This window comes from Gossypium hirsutum, chromosome A10 (assembly GCF_007990345.1).
Source record: "Gossypium hirsutum isolate 1008001.06 chromosome A10, Gossypium_hirsutum_v2.1, whole genome shotgun sequence".
Classification (NCBI taxonomy): Eukaryota; Viridiplantae; Streptophyta; class Magnoliopsida; order Malvales; family Malvaceae; genus Gossypium; species Gossypium hirsutum.
The window spans coordinates 10195286-10204283 of record NC_053433.1 but is presented as its reverse complement, the minus strand read 5'-3'; positions in this window follow the sequence as shown (position 1 = coordinate 10204283).

Here is an 8998-nt window from a genome sequence, read left to right as displayed (position 1 = left end):
GATTATTGCCCACACTAGCTACCGAAGTAGCTCGGGAGTCCGCCGATGGTCGTGCTCTGATGGAAATTCCCGCAGTCATCCTCGACTTATTAGTGTCCTCCCTGAACTTCTTTACGGCTGAGAACGGAGCTTTACCCGTCGATCTTTTACGATAGTCTCTAGCTTCAAATTCAGCCTTCTTCTTCTCCTTTCCAAGTTCTTCCGCCTTGCAGGCTCGTTCGACTAGTGTTACGAATTCTTTTATTTCCAAAATACCCATTAGTAGCTTTAAATCTTCATTCAATCCTTCTTCGAATCTTTTGCACATAGCAACCTCATCAGCTACGCACTCCCGGGCATACCTACTGAGTCTTACGAATTCATGTTCGTATTCAGATACTGTCATACGGCCTTGCTTGAGTTCCAAGAATTCCTTACGCTTTTGATCAATGAACCGTTGACTAATATATTTCTTTCGAAATTCCGTCTGAAAGAAGTCCCAAGTTACTCGTTCGTTTGGGACTATGGAAATCAGGGTCCTCCACCAATAGTAGGCTGAGTCCCGCAACAAGGATATAGCACACTTTAGACATTCATCGGGTGTGCATGACAGTTCATCAAACACCCGAATGGTGTTATCAAGCCAGAACTCGGCCCTTTCAGCATCATCAGTAACTATGGCCCTGAACTCCTCAGCCCCGCGCTTCCTAATCAAGTCTACAGGTGGCTTACTCAGCCTCACAGGATCAGTAACTGATGGCATTACTGGCCCCGGGGGTGGATTATTCAAATTCGGGAATTGTTGGACAGCCGGATTGGTTCGGGCATACTGCGCGACCCACTCATTCATCATGGTAAAGAAGGCTTGTTTAGCCCCCTCACCTTGATTATTCGCAGATGACTAAGGTTCAACAGGCGGTGTCCCTTGTGCAGGAGCAGCCGCTACACTTTCAATGTCATCCACCAAGGTTCTCTCTACACCGGGATCCATCTACTAATCAAAACATAAATTTTAACCGTCAGAAGTCATCACACAGTTAAACATTAACATTCGGCATGTATAGCTAGACTCATACGTGCTATGGTAGTCCTAGAACCGACTAAACCATAGCTCTGATACCAATCAAATGTAACACCCCGAACCCGAGACCGACACCGGGGTCGAACACGAGGTGTTAACAGACTTTAAACCCTTTATAAAAATATTTCTCAGACACTGCCAATCTGCGTACTAGTCTCTTTAAAAATCATATCTTGAGTTTCACAACTCGAAAATCAGTTTCATGATTTTTCCCTGAAACTAGACTTATATGCCCATCTACATATTTTTTTCTAGAATTTTTGGTCAGGCCAATTAGTACAGTTTATTAGTCAAAGTCTCCCATGTTACAGGGATCGACTACACTGACCTTTGCGCATTACGACCTGGATATCTCCCTGGACAGAGCTTCAATACTGATGCCGTTTGTTTCTATAGAAACTAGACTCAGAGAGGAATCTATCCATATATGGTATGACTCCTAATTATCTCTGGTTAATTTATAATGAATTTCCAAAGTCGGAACAGGGAATCCAGAGACCGTTCTGGCCCTGTCTCACGAGAACCTGAATATCTCTTAACATACTGTCCACATGATCTTTTCGTTGCTTCTATATGAAAATAGACTCATCGAGCTTCGAATACATAATTTATTCATCAATTAATTCCACTCCTACTATTTTTAGTGATTTTTCAATCTCACGTCACTGCTGCTGCCAGCATCTGTTACGAAAGCAACTATGCCCATTTCGTGATTTCTCCTTAATCTAACTAGTAATTCTTCATACATATCACAAATTATGATCATGACTAGCCATGCCAAAGGCTAATCATTGTCAAACATCCCCCTACTACACTATTGCCATATCATGAATTTTAACACCAAAATAATCAACCATGACATATGGCATAAAAAGGTCGAATTATCAAGATTTACGACCTAACGTTATGAAACCAAACCCAACTGAACATTCATGCCATTTTCGCATGGCTAAAAGTTTACATACCAAAGTTCAAACACAACATAATAGCCTATACATGCCGAAATGTTCTCCTAAGCCGACTAAGAAGAAAGTACCAAAACTAGCTAGCCGGTGTGATGACTCCAATGACGGCCCGATCACGCAAAAAGAGTCGAGTCCAAGAAACCTAAAATAGGTGACAAGGAAACACCGAGTGAGTATATAACTCAGTAAGTCATAAGCAATGCACTACCATCCATTAATAACATTATCACAATAGGAAACAAAATGGAACGAGGCTAGTTACTCCATCCATACCGAACCATGCCATAGTTCCTCAGACCCATCGGTTCAATCTCATACCAAATCATGCATTCACATTCCATATACTCATCAATAGGATATTTGAGGCATTTTCATACATCATTTTATTTTCGTTACAATCATACAACTAAACGGCCTTTCACCTATTCCACAATAAATCTTATGTACGTGACTTCAATTATAATTGTCACATAGGTTTCAACTTACCAAGCTCAACTCCAATTATAAACATAGCGCCTATTGGCCATGAACTCAAGGTACTTACCCGATCCGCTGTCCGTGATCGACTTAATAATGTCGCACACTTAGTGTCCATAATGATTCAAACGTATATATTAAGTCCGCACACTCAGTGCTATATAATCAACTCGCACACTTAGTGCTATATAATCAAACTCGCACACTTAGTGCTACATAATCAAACTCGCACACTTAGTGCTACATAATCAAATTCGCACACTTAGTGCTATATAATCAAACTCGCACACTTAGTGCTACATAATCAAATTCGCACACTTAGTGCTACATAATCAAACTCGCACACTTAGTACTGTACAATTTAAACCCGCACACTTAGCGCCAATCTCTTGATCATAAATGTTTATACCTGCACTCTTAGTGCCGAGGTCAACAACTCAATACATCTCACCTCTTTTCTCTTCATTCAACACTTTCATCACCACATACATACATGTATATAAATTTATCATTCCATTCAGCATGATTACATAGACATTATGTCTATTTAGATCAATACAAAATATATGCTTGATGACTTACTTTGTGTTGGGTAAGACGGTTCCAACTCGGTTACTCGATGATCTTTTCTTTGCCCTTGCTTGCCTCTCCACCTTTAGCTTCTTGAGCTAAATCGATAAATTAACTAGTTTAACCATCTTGCTAAACATTCATACTTCAATTACACATGCATATGTATGTTTGTATATTCGGCAATGACAATGGTAATTTAGCAAACCTTAATTTAACTTATAATTGTTCATAACACATTTAAAGCATCCACTCCATTCCATTCACATTCGGCATTTTCACAAATACACATGCCGATTTCATTCACTCATCTTTAATGTTAATTAAGAAATGCCGAATGTCGCCAACTAAATGGCATACACACACACCCACATGCATAAAAGTCATCCACACCTCCTATAGCTCATTCGGCATTCACCTTTGCTAGTTTTTCCCTTTTTTTGTCGGTTATATATACATAGTCCTAAGGTAATATCACGAATGGGCTTGCATATATATGTATATATATATAGCCGAATATGCAAAGCTTAAACTCAACATCACATAAGCTCCTAAGTGATGGCCGAATATGTATATCTATATATATTCATCAACTATACTATTACCTTTAATTTATCTAATCACACAATTTCATCTAAGTTTAGCATGAAACACAATCATCACCCTTATTAATCTTTTATAGCCGAAAACCATACTTACCCCCAAAATCGAAAGTTCAACATGGTTTACAAAAATCACTTGATAACTCACTCAATATTAACTAAAATTTCAAAAGCTAGTACAAACTTCCTTACCTTAATAGTGACTTAAGATGACCGATTGCTCATGTTACCAACAAGATTCAAGATTTGAACATGGGCTAACTAAGGGACTTAGTAACTAGCTTAATACATTCAACAATTTCCAAAAGCTACCATGCATTACATACCTTATTCAAGACTAGAAGGAGTGGCCGAATGTTTTACTTCCCATTCCCCCTTCTTTTTAGCATTTTCGGCCAAGGATGATAAAAGATGAACAAATTTTTTTTTTCTTTCTTCTTTAGATTCGGCTAGCAAGAACATGAATGATGATCCCTTTTTTTTTTTCCTTTCATCATTCTTTTTTTTTCCATTTCTTTATTACTAACTTTTATTTTGTTATTCATCCCATGATGCACCAACAAAACATGTCTATGACATGTTTTGCCCATCACACCTTGTCCACCTTATTTGTCATGGCCGGCCACTAAAAAAGGGGGGGGAATTTGACATGCAAGTCCTCCCCTTTTTCCCCATGCACTAATAGGTCCTTACGCATTGACCTATCACATTTTAAAATTTTCTCGCATAAGTCCTATTGACTAAATTCACATGCAATCGACTAAATCGAAGCTTGAAATTTTCACACATTCATAATTACATATTCTAGACAAAAATTATCACATTCAAACATTTCGGTGACTCGGTTTAGCGGTCCCGAAACCACTTCCCGACTAGGGTAAATTTTGGGCTGTTACATAAATTTTTCGTGATTTAATTTTGTTATTTCTGTGCCCGATTTAATAAAAAGGGGCTTAATCGCGTAAATTGAAAATTTGGTGGTTAAATGTAAAAAGGGCTGAATTGATGATGTCTTTGTTGCATGAGGTACTTATAATTCAATTAGGCCATGATTAAGGATGATGGACGGTAGTAACCTTAATTTATAATGAGTTTATATTTTAAGTTAAAGGTTAAAAATGTAAAATGGTTAATAATGTTATATAACATAAAATAATAAAAAGCCATTGTTCATATTCTTTTCATGACCGAATATAACAGAAAAGAAAAGAAATAAGGGTTCCTTAGGTTCGGCCATTCTCAAGCTTGATTCGAGGTTAGTTTGGTTTCAGTTTTTGATAATTTTTACGTTTTTGAGATCGTTACTTCGAATACTATCCGACCCATGCTTGAATTTCTGATTTTGATGAATATTTTGAGTTATGCCATTGATGAGAGCTTGAGATTTTTTTCGTTTGATGATGAAATATGAAAGATATGTTTTAGATTAACATGTTTTGTATTGGAGTTTTTGATGATTTTGAGTAATTAGGACTAAATTGTAAAAATAATAAATTAAGGGACTAAAATGTGAAATAAATGAAATATATGGACTATTATGATATAAGAAAGATTCGGCCTAACTATGTTGTTGTGAGATTTTGTGTTTTTTGTGTGTTATGCAATTAGGACTAAGTTGTAAAAGTATGAAATATCACGGGTAAAATGGTAATTTTCCCATTTATGTGTTGTTGGATTAAATTGAATGAAATTGTGCTTGAATGAGATTAATTTGAAATTGTATAGACCAAGAACAAAAGAAATCAGACTTGGATCGGGGAAAAGCAAAAATAGTCGAATAGTCGATTTACATTGTTCGTCGATATTCGAGGTAAGTCTTTAAGCAATTAAACATCGTAAATTTTGAATGTAAATTAGTTTAATATGCTGATTTGGAATTCATAGAATTATAGTAGAGTTAGCCGAATATGATTAAGCATGGAAATAATGTACTTGAGTTTAATTCGACTAAGTTATAACATTTGAAAATTCGTATGAACTATATGGAATATCTGGATTTTTTGATATATGAATTGTTTATGAGACAACTTTATAATAGTGATATTCAGGCTTTGAGCCTAGCAAGCCTTGTGCTGGTGAATTAAATCGGGATTGTGCCTAGCAGGCTTATTGCCGGTGTATAATAATCAGACTTTGAGTCTAGCAGGCCTTGTGCCTGTGTAAAATATAGGCTTAGGCCTAGTAGGCTTTATGCCGATGAATTATTATAAGTTTATGCCTAAAATACTTTATGCTGATGTGGTAATTGAATACGTTAAACGAGCTAAATGATCAGGTATGAGTTAGCTTGTTGTTTACTTGAGATAAGGTAAATAAGTAACTTGATATTTGCTACTAATTATGCGTGATACAAATGAAGATTACATGTGAATTTAGTACATGTATTCAGCCTTGTAAATAAATAGTATGAATATTGTAGAATTGATTTTTGGATATGTGAATATATGTGATCATGTAAATTTGTCCATATAAGTGGTATATGTACATGATGTTATATTATGGTTCTTGAGCTTATATAAATGCGTATGTGTATGTTTGATTATATTAAGACATTTTGGCTTTGAAAGATGAATAATATTAGGTCAAATTGATTAAGAGAGCATTCGGCCAAGGTAGATTTTGTGTATGAAAATATGTTATTTATCTCATTTGTAGGTTTGAGGTTAAGCTTGATAATGATAATGAAATTTGGATTAGATTAAAATGAGTTGATTATAACAATGGGATGTTTAGTTGCTTATGACTTACTAAGCTATTATAGCTTACTTTGTGTTTTCATGTTCATTCTGTTTTATAGATTTTGGATTCAAGTTACAAGCTCGGGGATCGTCAGCAAAGCCTATCACACTATTGTAATAGCCCAAATTCAACCAGGCCTTAAGACCAAATGAAAATAGATAAATAAATATTTATTTATTAAACAGTCCAAGTCCAGGTTACAAAGCCCAAACAGTAGGCCCAAAATCAAAACTACCCAACAAACCCTATTACACCCATAACCCAAAATAAGCCCGAATCTAAAACAGCCCAAAAGGCCCAAAAGACTTAAGGTAAACAGGAAACCCTAGGGTTTCCTAAATACTGTGGCACCGCAAGAGGTTCTAGAGAATTCGGGGAGCGTCTGTTCAGTCCCCGAAATCGAGGACGCCATTAATGCGCTGTCCCAAGGGTCTTCAATGCTCACCAGTTCCCTGGTCACCGGTCGTCCCTCTATCTGGCCCCGAATCACGCCAGCAGCCCTTGAATCACTGGGATCATCGCGAGTCACCTGCAAGAAAAGGAAACAAACAGCAGATACGCGAAAAAGCAGAGCAGGAAAGGGCAAGAAAATCATAGCATATCAGTCAAAGATACAGAGGACACGAAAATGGAAAGAAATCGTAGATTTCTTTCCCAGAATATGTAAAGGATTAAGGCTATAAAGCCTTCCCTTTCACTTGTAAATAGGGGAGGACACACATAGATATACAGAGAGAAAAACACAGAAAGATAGGAAGTTACAGACTGTTGTATTCATAAAAAATAGAAGAAATAAAAGACAATCTTTGTTTTTAAGGTAATCGAATCACTTTATTATTATTTTCCATTTACATGTTTATTTTCTGGTGTGAATGCGCCGATCGTAGAATACAATCAAAGGAAACAAAAAGAAAACGGAGTTACCTTTTTGATTGGCTGCGAAAAATAGAGTTTTGAAAACCCTGACCGCCGTACGCGACAGCATCAAAGGCGGCGCGTGAAGCGCGTGCACGAATGCACGAATGCAACTCGGTGGCCGGACGGCAGAGCCAGGGTCTCTCTCTTCCCCTCTGCAGAGAGAATTTTAGTTTTTTTTTAAAAATCGGGTCACAAATGATTTTAAAACTAAAGGTTTAACTTATATAGCATAAATGAAATGGCGCCGTTTTGGCTTAATCCAATAAGCATAAAACGACGTCGTTTCTAGGCACAGGATCCGCGCGTTGACCCGATTACCCAGGGAGGATCCGCGTGTTTTTAAGGATTGGGTTAATTACTCAATCGGTCCTTCCATTTTTTTGTGTTTACAATTATGTTTTATTTTATTTATAATTTAGCCTTAATATTTTGTTTCAGTTTCGATTTAGTCCCTGCAATAGCTATTTTAAACCTCGATTTAAAACGCTGCCGTTTTGGGGAATAGGGCGATTTGCCCAATGAGTCCCTTTTGTTTTATGCATGTTTTAATTAAGACCTTAATTCAGCTCTATCTTTTTAAATTCACCCCCGTAATTTTATTGAACTTCAAATTTAACCCTATATATTTATTTCTGTTGTTATTATATAAATATAAATTTTTTATCGGCTTTGTTTTTAATCTTATTTTTATATTATATTATATAATTATTTTATTATTTATTATTCATATTATTTATATATATTATATATTATTTTTACATATATACTTTCATATTATATATTATATTTATTTTATATTATTATGTCATTTTTTATACTATTATATATTTTTTTATCTATATTATTATTATCAAAAGTTTTAACTTGTATTATATACTTATTTTTATTTATATGTTAATAATTACTTTACTCATATTCTATTATTACACATTTTGAAGATATTATAATATAATAATTTATATAATATGTATATTTCATCATTAATTATTTATTTCATATTATTCTAAACTTATATTAGTATATATTATATAGTTATGTTATTATAAATATAAATTCTTTCACATATTTGATATTTTATACATTATTTTTCTAAATCAATATATTTTTTATTTTATATATAATTATTAGTCTTTTATAAAAAAAATTGTTATTATATATTATTTATTAAATATTATTTTAAAATTATTATTAAATATCATATTTTTTATAAGTATATTTTGTTAACAATTACTCACTTTATTTTATATTTTTATTCTTTTATATATTTTTATATTGTATATATATCATTTATGTATTAAATGTTATTTTATAATTTGATATTATATTTTATGAACATGTACATTGATATTATTACTCTTTTATATATATTAAATTGTATATCATACATCATTTTTAATTATTACTTTGTATGTTTGTATGTTTTGCTTCTTCATCTTCACTATATGCTAGGTATATCTTTGTACGTATGTTATTAAGATTTTCTATATTTATTATTTTTTATATATGTATGTATCTAATGCATGGTTTTTATATTATTGCTATCATATAGCTTAAATGCATGTTTTGGTTTACCTATTACGATAATATGTTATCATGCATGGTTTATAATGTAATACGATTTCTCATGCATCAATTTAAAAACGAGATTCCAAGTTTTCAAAAAAAAA